This window comes from Crinia signifera, chromosome 6 (assembly GCF_055691185.1).
Source record: "Crinia signifera chromosome 6, ASM5569118v1, whole genome shotgun sequence".
Classification (NCBI taxonomy): Eukaryota; Metazoa; Chordata; class Amphibia; order Anura; family Myobatrachidae; genus Crinia; species Crinia signifera.
In genome coordinates, this window is record NC_139222.1 from 277,593,289 (window position 1) to 277,606,929 (window position 13,641).

Here is a 13,641-nt window from a genome sequence, read left to right on the forward strand (position 1 = left end):
TGTGCCGGGCATTGGATCAGTTGGGGAGTGTATGGGATGTTAGAAGACGCAGGGAATGTGCCAGGCACTGGATGAGTTGGGGAGTGTATGGGTGTTAGAAGACTCAGTGAATGTGCCGGGCACTAGATCAGTTGCGGAGTGTATGGGGTGCTAGAAGACTCAGGGAATGTGCCGGGCACTGGATCAGTTGGGGAGTGTATGGGATGTTAGAAGACTCATCGAATGTCCGGGGACTGGATGAGTTGGAGAAATGTATGGGGTGTTAGAAGACTCAGGGAATGTGCTGGGCACTGGATACGTTGGGGAGTGTATGGGGTGTTAGAAGACTCAGGGAATGTCTGGGGACTGGATAAATTGGGGAGTGTATGGGGTGTTAGAAGACTCAGGGAATATGCTGGGTGCTGGATCAGTTGGGTAGTGTATGGGGGTGTTAGAAGACTCAGGGAATGTTCTGGTCACTGGATCAGTTGGGGAGTGTATGGGGTGTTAGAAGACTCAGGGAATGTGCCGGGCACTGGATCAGTTGAGGAGTGTATGGGGTGTTAGAAGACTCAGGGAATGTACCAGGCAGTGGATCAGTTGAGGAGTGTATGGGGTGTTAGAAGACTCATGGAATGTTCCGGGCACTGGATCAGTTGGGGAGTGTATGGGGTGTTAGAAGACTCAGGGAATGTACCAGGCAGTGGATCAGTTGGGGAGTGTATGGGGTGTTAGAAGACTCATGGAATGTTCCGGGCACTGGATCAGTTGGGGAGTGTATGGGGTGTTTGAAGACTCAGGGCATGTGCTGGGCACTGGATGAGTTGGGGAGTGTATGGGATGTTAGAAGACTCAGGGAATGTGCCGGGCACTGGATGAGTTGGGGAGTGTATGGGATGCTAGAAGACTCAGGGAATGTGCTGGGCACTGGATCAGTTGGGGAGTGTATGGGGTGTTAGAAGACTCAGGGAATGTGCCAGGCAGTGCATCAGTTGGGGAGTGTATGGGGTGTTAGAAGACTCAGGGCATGTGCTGGGCACTGGATCAGTTGGGGAGTGTATGGGGTGTTAGAAGACTCAGGGAATGTGCCGGGCACTGGATAAGTTGGGGAATGTATGGAGTGTTAGAAGACTTAGGAAATGTCCGGGGACTGAATGAGTTGGGGATTATGCAGGGTGTTAGAAGGCTCAGGGAATATGCTGGGTACTGGATCAGTTGGGGAGTGTATGGGATGTTAGAAGACTCAGGGAATGTGCCGGTCACTGGATCAGTTGGGGAGTGTATGGGATGTTAGAAGACTCAGGGAATGTCCAGGGACTGGATGAGTTGGAGAAATGTATGGGGTGTTAGAAGACTCAGGGAATGTGCCGGGCACTGGATAAGTTGGGGAGTGTATGGGGTGTTAGAAGACTCTGGGAATGTGCCGGGCACTGGATAAGTTGGGGAGTGTATGGGGTGTTAGAAGACTCAGTGAATGTTCCGGGCACTGGATGAGTTGGGGATTACGCAGGGTGTTAGAAGACTCAGGGAATGTACCGGGCACTGGATCAGTTGTGGAGTGTATGGTATGTTAGAAGACTCAGGAAATGTCTGGGGACTGGATCAGTTGTGGAGTGTATGGGGTGCTAGAAGACTCAGGGAATGTGCTGGGCACTGGATCAGTTGGGGAGTGTATGGGATGTTAGAAGACTCTGGGAATGTGCCGGACACTGGAGAAGTTGGGGAGTGTATGGGGTGTTAGAAGACTCAGGGAATGTCCGGGGACTGCATAAATTGGGGAGTGTATGGGGTGTTAGAAGACGCAGGGAATGTGCCGGGCACTGAATGAGTTGGGGATTATGCAGGGTGTTAGAAAACTCAGGGAGTATGCCAGGCACTGGATCAGTTGTGGAGTGTATGTGGTGTTAGAATACTCAGGGAATATGCTGGGTGCTGGATCAGTTGGGGAGTGTATGGGATGTTAGAAGACTCAGGAAATGTTGCAGGCACTGGATGAGTTGGGGAGTGTATGGGGTGTTAGAAGACTCAGGGAATGTGCCGGGCACTGGATCAGTTGTGGAGTGTATGGGGTGCTAGAAGACTCGGGGAATGTGCCGGGCACTGGATCAGTTGAAGAGTGTATGGGATGTTAGAAGACTCAGGGAATGTTCGGGGACTGGATGAGTTGGAGAAATGTATGGGGTGTTAGAAGACTCAGGGAATGTGCCGGGCACTGGATAAGTTGGGGAGTGTATGGGGTGTTAGAAGACTCAGGGAATGTCCGCAGACTGGATAAGTTGGAGAGTGTATGGGGTGTTAGAAGACTCAGGGAATGTGCCGGGCACTGGATGAGTTGGGGAGTGTATGGGGTGTTAGAAGACTCAGTGAATGTGCCGGGCACTGGATCAGTTGGGGAGTGTATGGAGTGTTAGAAGACTTAGGAAATGTGTGCCGGGCACTGAAAGAGTTTGGGATTATGCAGGGTGTTAGAATACTCAGGGAATATGCTGGGCACTAGATCAGTTGTGGAGTGTATGTGGTGTTAGAATACTCAGGGAATATGCTGGGTGCTGTATCAGTTGTGGAGTGTATGGGATGTTAGAAGACTCAGGGAATGTTGCAGGCACTGGATCAGTTGGGGAGTGTATGGGATGTTAGAAGACTCAGGGAATGTGCCGAGCACTGGATCAGTTGAGGAGTGTATGGGATGTTAGAAGACTCAGGGAATGTCTGGGGACTGGATGAGTTGGAGAAATGTATTAGTGTTAGAAGACTCAGGGAATATTCAGGGCACTGGATACGTTGGGGAGTGTATGGGATGTTAGAAGACGCAGGGAATGTGCCAGGCACTGGATGAGTTGGGGAGTGTATGGCGTGCTAGAAGACTCAGGGATTGTGCCAGGCACTGGATCAGTTGGGGAGTGTATGGGATGTTAGAAGACTCAGGGAATGTCCGGGGACTGGATGAGTTGGAGAAATGTATGGGGCGTTAGAAGACTCAGGGAATGTGCCGGGCACTGGATGAGTTGGGGAGTGTATGGGGTGTTAGAAGACTCAGGGAATGTCTGGGGACTGGATAAGTTGGGGAGTGTATGGGGTGTTAGAAGACTCAGGGAATGTTCCGGGCACTGGATCAGTTGGGGAGTGTATGGGATGTTAGAAGACTCAGTGAATGTGCTAGGCATGGTCTTATGGACTATTGGGCCAAAACCTAACCATAGAGTAATGATACACTAATACACATGTGGAGGCCATTGCTGTGAGCGCCTTTGGCAAATTTTCCCTTTGCCAAGTCGCTCGCAGACTGATTGACAGGCAGGGGCATTCCGTGGGGGACCGCCTTCTTTTCATGGGCAGCTCGGACGGTGTAAAGGTTAGCATTACTGCCTCTCAGCACTGAGGTCATGGGTTCAATTCCCACCATGGCCCTAACTGTGCGGAGTTTGTATATTCTCCCTGTGATGTAGTGGGTTTCCTCTGGGCACTCCGGGTTCCTCCCACAACCCAAAAATAAACAGGTAGGTTAATTGGCTCCCCAACAAAAAAATTAACCCTAGAACGTCTGTGTGTGTGTACATGTGGTAGGGAATATAGATTGTAAGCTCCACTGGGGCAGGGACTGATGTGAATGGTCCAATATTCTCTGTGAAGCGCTGCGGAATATGTGTGCGCTGGCCAGAGGTGAGTAACCATAGTATTTCTCCTCTGTGCAGGCGCTAGTGAACAGATGAGTACACATCCATTCACAGCTCTGCACATAGGTTCCTATGGCTGGGGGGCATTCGCTCAGCAGGGCAGCGTTAACCTGCTCTCTGGGCAGCTGTAGTGAATGGGGTGCAGGAGGAGAATATGAGAAACATTGTCTAACACAGCACAGAGGTCCATGAGGGCGAACATGGAGACGTGACCCTTACAATTTCCTTGTGCAGTATCGGAGGAATGCTGCGGGCTGAAGAAAGATGGCAAAGCTAGACTAATTGGGGGTCCATGTCAACAGAGGTGTCAACATTAACACAGAAATGTGAACATTTCCGTCGACCTTTTGAGGAGTCAGCAGTCAATGTGTCGATTGTTGACCTAGACACTTGGCCGTGCGTTTCTGCCTGGCAAATCGTGATGGTGTTGTCGGCCGGGACGGTGTTCCCTGCCGGGCAACTAACCCACCCTCTCTGCACCGCTGTTATCAGCAGCTGAGTCCGGTACAATCTCCATATATCTGGGATGTAGAGCATCCATAACCTAACCCTCATCTTAGTACCCTAACCATCACCCTAAACCATTGGTGTATTTATGCGTGCAGTGTGCTTGGTGCACACGAGTCCCATTGTTTTGTAATACTTATCCCCCATCTGACGTTGGGCCGCTGGTCCTGGCAGAGCGGGGGGGGGGGGGGGGGGGTCGTCCGTACGGAGGAGGCTGGACTTGGGCCAACTCTTCTCTTAGAACCTGCCCTAAACATTAATCCCAATACTGAAACCCCTGACCCAATCATACCCCCTCTACACCTAATATCATATTCCTAAAATCCCAACCCCTAACCTAACCCAAACTGCTAAACCAACCCTTAAACTAAATCTAAACCCTAACTCAAACTTACCCTGATACCCTAGATGTAAATGGCAGGCTGGACGGGCCGTACAGCTCCTATCTGCCATCAAATTTAATGTGCCCATGTAAGCAGACTGGAGACAAACCATAGGAGATAAATAAGAGGGTGACAGAGGTTGGTAGATGGTTTAGCCCCAGGAGGCACGCTGGGGGATGTGAGATTGTGGTAGGCATTCACTGGGGGAGAGTTTGGGAAATCTTATAGATTAGGGTCTAATGGACAAGTTGTAGAGTGAAAAGTCTTTGCCCGCCATTACTGGAGAACATAATTTGCGTGTGTGATGGACCAGGAGGTGAATGTGGTCTGAGGAAACATCTAGTGGAATGGTGATTTTTCTTCTGTGAAGCTGATGACAAAACCATAGAGAAGAGGTGGAGGTGGGCGATTGTGCTTGTGAAGGCCTGGAGGAAGAGGAGGGAGAACAGGAGTTTGGGGAAAGGTTTAGGAAAAGATGACACAATAAATTAAATTAATATATGGTGGCGGGATGCAGGACACACAATGTCTATAGGGGAGGTAATGAGAGAGTCCAAGTTATATAAGGCACTGAAAGAGGCCTGGGTTGCTTTACTGCACTGATACGCTTCTATCCTGACAGCTGCGAGCTGATTGGTTGGTACTTTCTGTCAGGGCTCGGGTCTCTGGTGTTCCCGGCTGTGGCAGCAGTGGTCCTGCGGTGGATGCTGGAAACTGGAACGTGGGAGGATTTAGGTAAGGACAGTTCATAGGAGTATTACTGGCACAACGAGGTGGGGGAGTTGACAAGACTCTGGTCAGAGGCGCAGAGTCTAACACCACCAACGGTTTTCAGCAAGGACCCCCGCAAGGAGGATTGGACTCCTCTGCATTCGGTGGCGAGGTCGCGGCCCTCTGACCTGAGTTCCCCAGTCACGGGAGATGGGAGCTTTGGACTGCGCTGGCCTGGAAGGCCGGACAGTGGCTTGGAAGCCGATGGATAGTGGAGATGAAGGTTGACTGCCTGGGAGCCGGGACAGCACTGTAGACGGCCTGGGAGCCAGAGGGATTGTTGACGACCTGGGAGCCGACACGGTACTGTAGACGGCCTGGAACCCATAGGGAAGTCGACGGCCTGGGAGCCGGAGGGGTATTGACGACCTTGGAGTCAACGGGAGCTTGTTGACGACCTGGAAGTTGACACAGGAGTTGACGGCCTGGGAGACGACATGGGACTTAACGGCTTGGGAACTGGCAAGGGGTATACAGGTACTGCAGAGTTGACACCTGTATCGACTTGGGCGTCGCAGATGGTATGGCCCTTTAAGGGCAGTAGCAATCTCTGCTGAGGAATGCTGGAGTGCTCTATCCTCTTCCCTTGGGAGCTGGTAGACAGCGAGGAAGGTAACCTGGCAGGTGAGGAGAGTCAAGGAGCTTTAATATCAGCAGCAGATTGCACAGGGTAACTACAGGGACTCTGGACACGATCCTGGAGCCTTGGACCGCTGAGGACTGGATATACACAGGAATCAGACAAGTTGTTCAAGGCAGGGTTAATGGGCCAGTGGCCTCAGCTATATCCCCCCTGCTGGCCTGTGATTGGCTATAAGCCGCAGCAGCAATTAAGTCCAGGAAGTACCTGTGCACACTTTTGGTCACATGGATCAGTGCACAGGTCACAGGGAAATCATTGGACAACAGAGTCATGTGATTACAGGTGTAATGGCGGCACCCATGTGGCGTGGGGCGCTGACAAGAGTCCAGGGTAATGCCACTCAGATCCTGCCATGGAGAGTACCCAGGGACGGCACAGGACAGGGGCCTGCGCCGCAAGACACACCAGCAAGCAGGTAAGGAACGCGGGCACATGCGCAGATGCGACTGCACACTACGGTTTCTTACACTTTCGCTCAAAGCTTTGATCCAGGAGGCTGACAGTTGTTCCTGGCAGGTCCAGCACCCCCACAGCAAATATTACATTCTACCTGTTGCTGAGACACACTGGGGTAGATGTATGAAGCAGTGATAGGGGAGAAGTGAACCAGAGGAGACGTGGTCCATGGCAACCAATCAGCTGCTCTGTATAATTTAACATTATGCAAATGATAGATGTTACTTCAGTGCTGATTGGCTGCCATGGGCCACTTCTCCCTTATCACTGCTTCATACACCTGCCCCACGTGTAACATCACAAAGCTGTGAGGATGTTATTGGTCAGGATATATCAGTGATGTCATTGGGCCACAGTGAATAAGCTGGATTCTGACGGATATTGCAACGGCTTCCAATCAGTGACGGCTACACTTGTACTCTACCTGGGAAATGAATACAACAGCAAATAACATCTATATGTAACTAGTAAATAGCAATGTTGTAGGAAAAGCATGCCATCTACTCAGGATTATGAGTTAGATGTGACCTTGGTGCTAGGACAAGCTGCTCATACAGTACATGGCCATTTAATCCCTAGATGACTTGTAGTATCCCTTTGGTTTACACTAATCCACTTGTACACTGTTCTATGATCCGGATTCCATCCGTGTTTCACACTGAGCTGGGCTGTGTTCAGAATCTTGTGTTGTCCTTATTTATTTATTAACACTTATATAGCGCCTGATTGGGTAATTACAGACAGGAGGAGAGGTAGGAGGGCCCTGCTCGTAAGCTTACACTATAGGAGGCTAGATGGTCATGTGATCCAGTCACACAGCATTGATGGCCTGGGGTTAGTAGTTTGTGAGTGTAGAAGGGGAACACATGGAAGTTTTATGTGAACTGTGTAGAGTAGAGGTACAGATGGGGCTGGCTTCATCTTTGCAGGGCTGGCATTTCTAACGCCAGCCCTGTCAGGGGGCGCACGAGACACTCGCGCGCCCCTGGGCAACGGAGCCTTCCTCCGGTCCCCGCCACCGCCCATCACCCTCACCGCCCCCCCTAACCCTGCCCGTCTCCCTGAAGCAGAGACGGGCAGAGACACGCAGCGTCCCCGCCGAGAGACTGGGATGCCTGTGCGTGTGAGACGCACGCGCGTCCCAGTTCAGTGAAGCCCCTAGCGCCGGCGCTCGCCAGTGGGGAGGGTCTGGCGAGCCCCGGCCAAGGATGGCAGGGGCTCCATCTGTTACTGGGTAGAATAGTTTGCGCATATTATATTGGTGGTCATACAATATGATTAGCTGCCGGTTGGGGTGAGGTTTCATGGATTGAAGGCAAAGAGTAGGAGATGAAGAGGGTGGGTGAGATGAGCTCCGGTTTAGAGACGGGTGGAAATTTGCCATGGGAGACGGTAGGCATGCAATGGGGGAGAGTGATGGAGAAGCTGAGAGCGGGCAGGGTGTAGTGGGCAGGTTGTACAGAGAAATGATAAATGTTTGTCCTCCATTAATGGAGTAGATAACCTGTGGGTGTATTGCTGGCTGTAGGAGGGGTGAGGGGTGGGGGGATTTGGCATGTGGAAACGTCTTATGGAATGGTGCTAGTTATGGCCGTGACGCAGTTGGCAGGAGATGCCGATGTCGTTGTTTTTACATATACGTAAGCAAACATATGTTATTAAAGATATTGTCCCTGATTGTGACTTGACACTTATGTGTCAAATGTCAGCCATGATCAAACCATTACACCTACGTCTGAGGAACATCGTCCGGACCAAGGAGGTGATTCAGACCTGTTAGCAAGGGTGCAATTTTTGCTGATGGACAAAATCATGCTGCACTGCAGTGGGGCAGATGTAACATGTGCAGAGAGAGTTAGATTTGTTTCTGTGCTTTAGGGGTGTACACATGGTGCGCTTGCCTTGCTATTCAGGACCGAATTGGGATTGAATCGTACGACAGGGCAAACGCATCCAATTTGGACTATATGGTCTTGCCTGCACAGTCAATTTCCTATTTGATTTCGATGCCGCGGGGTATCGTGTTCGATGTGCTTATACAAGCAAAATCTAATAGAAAAATCTAATAGACCAAATCGAATCATGTGTATGGGGCCTTACACAGCAATTTAGATTTCAGTTTGAACCCGCCTCACCCAAATATAAGCCACTATGCACGTGTTGCATCTGCCCCACCTGCAGTGCAGCATATTGTCCATCTGCAAAAATTGCAGCCTTTCTAACAGTTCTGTAGTAGGCCCCAAGTGCTGCATTCTCTGCCAATATCATCCTATACTGACTGACTTATTTGTGTCCTCACACTGTCACCCTCCATGCGCGCTACGCGGACCTCCCAGAAAATGAGTACGCTGCTTGAGGCTGGTATACAGTGCAGTGCAACCCCAGTTCTTGACCCATCACCTGTTCTTCATTGCCTGCTCTGATTGCCTATAAGTGGTGAATCAATCTGAAGGTTGGCTTAATATTCTAGATAATCAGAGTCCTGGAGGCCACTTATCAGTCCCTATTCTGCTGCCCATTCGCTTCTATCTGCAGGTGACAAACTAACACCACGTGGAAGGCGTCTCCTCTGGAAACCTTTCTAACCAGTCTCAAGTCTTATCTATTTTCCCGAACCTCAGAGCAATGCACCATTACTCCTCACTGCCGGCCCCTTTTCATTATTCTCTTCCTCTATCGTAGGTTAATGTTTTGATTGTGCTTTTTATTCTGCCAATGTTAGGTGTTACGGGGAGCAAAGTGCTATATAAATACAATTATACTATAATGCCTGATGTTCTGCACATCTGCAGGGATTTCTGCTGGGAGTTCTGGACTCCTCGGACATAGGAGCTGCGCTGTTTCTATCCCCGCGATGTGGAAATGACGCCGTAAGCGCAGCGTTCAGCAAATCTACAGCTGATTGTGTATGATGACACGGACGGTGTGATGGTTAGCATTACTACCCCTCAGCGCTGAGGTCATGGGTTCGATTCCCACCATGATCCTAACTGTGCGGCATTTGTATATTCTCCCCGTGCTTGAATGGGTTTTCTACGGGTACTCCAGTTTCCTCCCACAATCCAAAAATAGATAGGTACATTAATTGGCTCCCAACAAAATTGACCCTAGAAATGTTTGTGCGTGCGTGTACATGTGGTAGGGAACATAGATTGTAAGCTTCACTGGGGTAGGGACAGATGTGAATGTTCAAATATTATCTATATGTGTTAGTTTCTTTGCGCAGGTGTCCGTGGCGCATAATGATGTACTTTTAAACCACAAATACTTGAATTCACTATTGCACGTTCGTGGAGTAATCCTGTGCTCAAACGTTCTAGCGCCAACACTAGGAACGCTCCAGACACATACGTTACAGCGCGGCGCACACATACAGGCACTAGCACACACACAGTTACTTTCTCCTTAGTCCTGCAGATAAATCCAGCCTCCCCCCACCTTTGTGCTAGAAATTACAGGAAGAGCAGGGGGAGAAAAAAAGAGGAGGGGGGAGAGACAGCTAGGAGAGAGTGAAAACATTTCTATCGGTGACCTCTCTCCTCCCTCTCTCCCTTTCTCGCTCTCTCTTTTTTTTACATATGGCGGAGACATGAGATTAAAACGAATGAAAGCAACTTTTCAGGACCCCCCCCATTTAGTCTGTCTGTCCCTACTGGACCCCCCCTAGATGTCTGCTTGTGACTCCTGCGTTCTGAGACCTAACGGAAGAGAATAAGAGGGAGGTGAGAGAGGGAGGAAAGACAGAGGCAGACAGACAGACGCAGAGAAAGAGAGGGAGGTAACCAGGGAGGAGGAGAAAGCAGCAGGAGGGGGAGGGAGAGAGTAGTTTAGGGGAGGGGGGGGGGGGAGTGAGGAGGTAAAAAAGAAAAAAAAATTCTGTCTTTTGTGGGATTTTCACTGCACAACGGATTATAAAAAAAAAAAAGAAAAGAAAAAAAAAAAAGGTTTTTATTTTTTTTCTCTCTGCCTCCTCTCTGCTGTGTAGCTGGTTCCTCTGCTCACCCCCTTTTTCTCCTGGCCTAAGCCAGCATCGCAAGGCGCTGGAACCCTAGGCACAATGATCGGTCGGGGCTCCCCAGGCGATGTTCCGCTGGGTCCTGGACTGCGAGCGTCTCCGGACAGGACTGGAATGCTGCAATTGTAAAAGGAGAGAGACGTAGATGAGGAGATCGCAGTCTGTGCCTGAGCTTCCTGCGCCCGAATCCCTTTGTTAGGTGGGTGCCCCCTTGTGCTATTCTGGATCCTTCCAGAGATTTGGGAGCTGAGATTGAGATGGATGTGTGTATGGGGGATCTCCAGGCACACGTATACCCGACTGACACAGCCGGGAGACGGCACCGCACATAGGAAGCATTTGGCCGTAGCAGAGGTGCATGGGAGAGACATTTAGCACATACATGCGAGGAAGACACACATGTACACACACACACACCCCCCTCCTGTGGGAAGACACACATGTACACACACACACACAAACACACACCCCCAAGCTCACTTCTCTCTCTCTCTGGCACCAACATACACAGCTGCGCAGTACACATGGAGGGGCTGCTGCACTCAGTTCCTGCGATCAACAGCTGTCAGCCCCAGTACGTGGGTGCCCGCCACAGGGGGGGGGAGGCCTGAGGTGCTCTAAATCGGGGTGCAGGTATTGTGATGCCTCGAATTACTACCACTCGCATGTGCCTTAGGATCGCTTCTATCTCTTACACAAGTGACACCTTCCACAGAGCTGCATTCCGACTGACACAATGTAACACACAATAATAGACATTAGGAAGGGCGCTTGTGTCCAGGCTGGGCAGACAGCCGTCCTCACCGCAGGCTATATATATATATATATATATATATCTATAGGTATCTCTAAGTGACTGATGTAACCAAATGCTTCACGGTGAATGCTCAGCGCTAGGGATGGCGACATCTCACGCACAATGCAATAATATGCACAGTAATATCAATGTACAGGGGTTACCCCAGTAGTGACTGCACAGTTTGGGGGCAGATAAGGATGTCTGATGATTTTGCCTGTTGCATGCTGTCATATTGGAGAATATTACTCTTTTGCACGGGGATAATACTGAATGACACTTCTACAAGGAGCAATGATTAATTAACCCTTTGCATCCGGATGACCGGAGAAAAGTTGCCCTACGCACTTATCCCTTTCCCCCGCAGAGTCTGTCACCTGTGGGAGCTGACGGTAACAAACTTCTGAATGCTGCTGAACCTGTGCAATCAGTGGCTGTATCTCCCCGCACTCGTACTCCTCTGACGGAATTACGCCCACTGCTTTATCTGTGCCTTCTTCATGCATGTTTAACCATTTATATTGTATATGTGCTAGATTGCTTTTAGACTCATGTGGTGAGATATCTGGGGGGCCCTTGACAAAAGCGCAGAGACTGGTAGCAACCAATCAGCTGTCAGTGTTGACAAATGTAGTGCAAACTGGTGCAAAGGAAAACAGCAGGTGTAACTCATAGCAACCAGTGAGATGGTTGCTTTTATATTCTAACTTTTTACAGAAATGACAGGTACAATTCCATTGGCTGCTATCGTCAACAGTACCTTGTTCACTTTGCACCGGTCTGCCCCCCCCCCCCCCCCCCGTGGAAGATGTGGGGTTGAGTTTTCTGAGATAGTGCATGTTGCCGATCTGGTTCAGAGTTGATTGCTAATTAGAGAATTTTGAAGTGGACTGCGAGGAGAAAGTCGCCGCCCACACAGGGGACAGGATGTACTAAGAAGCAAGGGTAGATCCCGCCACCCATCGCGCCGATGTACTAACATGTGTGATAAGCAACGCAAAGGGCAGCTCTCCCGATCCGCTGCCTGGACTTCCCAACGGAGAAGTGCAACTGCACATGTGCAGAGAAGCTGGCGGCCGCGGGGCATGCTGGGAGTGTCCCCGCTGGGAGGGGCTTTAGTGCATTTGAAAATGTTGTAAAAACCCGGAAAAGTGGGGTTTTTCACTGCGTTTTATTTGACTACATACCGCCCACAGAGAGACAACGTTCCTTGCTAAATTGCGAATGGATTGCGAATCGCAATCCACTCGCAAATCCTGAATAATAGAAAGGATTTTGCAGTCTCTGTAAACGTGGGGCTGCCACTAATCTGCGATGGAGAAAACTCCTGCGCTTTACCAACCGCTCCCAGAAAACGGCAGGTTACCACCTCCAAAACGGCAGTTTCCTGTCAGTCAAGCAACGACGCTTTGCGTTTACGATGTGTATGGTACGCATTTGCAGTCATTCGTTAATCACTCGATCTGTGAATTCGCTGATAATTAATCACCTCTGAATCAGGCCCTTAGTATGTTAGAAGAACGATTAGTACTATTACTGCTAGATTTGTTTTTTGCCTGATATACTGCCTGAAATACTGCAATTTATGTTTGACTTCTTTATGAAATGAAACAGTCCCCGGTGGAGTTGTTGGCGTAATGGGTGTGTTCATTACATGTGTGGGGACGATTACTTGGAAGACGGCAGGTAGATTTGTTTTAGCAGACGCTGTTATGGCTGCACCAATTATAGCCATCTCGTTGGGTCTTCGTGCTAATGCAGCTACAAATATGTGTCCAAATGTGCTAGACGCCCCCCGCCACCAGCGCCCATAGCGAAGACGTACCACACAGTATTGAAACTTACACCAGTCCTAGATCAGGTGACTATTATCCGTCAACAAAATATGGCCTCTTTGTATGGCGTCTTTGTGGCAGCCGCTTTCAGCGGCACTCCTGTTAGACACAACACATCTGATAGGGAAGCAGCATGAGCGGCAGTGATAGGGATGCAGCGTGAGCGGCAGTGATAGGGATGCAGCGTGAGCGGCAGTGACAGGGATGCAGCGTGAGCGGCAGTGACAGGGATGCAGCGTGAGCGGCAGTGATAGGGATGCAGCGTGAGCGGCAGTGATAGGGATGCAGCGTGAGCGGCAGTGATAGGGATGCAGCGTGAGCGGCAGTGATAGGGAAGCAGCGTGAGCGGCAGTGATAGGGATGCAGCGTGAGCGGCAGTGATAGGGATGCAGCGTGAGCGGCAGTGATAGGGATGCAGCGTGAGCGGCAGTGATAGGGATGCAGCGGGAGCGGCAGTGATAGGGATGCAGCGTGAGCGGCAGTGATAGGGAAGCAGCGTGAGCGGCAGTGATAGGGAAGCAGCGTGAGCGGCAGTGATAGGGATGCAGCGTGAGCGTCAGTGATAGGGAAGCAGCGTGAGCA

The 13,641-nt window shown here is 50.3% G+C and overlaps 1 protein-coding gene across 3 annotated transcripts in view; it reads left to right on the forward strand.

Moving 5' to 3' along the window:
• Positions 1-9,928: 9,928 nt before the first annotated feature.
• The window catches only part of ATN1 (atrophin 1), a 37,807-nt gene continuing 34,094 nt past the window's right edge, over positions 9,929-13,641 (forward strand). The window contains exons 1-2 of one of the 3 annotated variants that reach the window (XM_083149709.1): positions 9,929-10,135; positions 10,399-10,627. The gene's annotated coding sequence lies outside the window, so the exon portion shown is untranslated. Of the gene's footprint in view, positions 10,136-10,280; positions 10,628-13,641 lie in introns of those variants that run through there. The other 2 variants (XM_083149708.1, XM_083149710.1) reach the window with 2 other exon arrangements.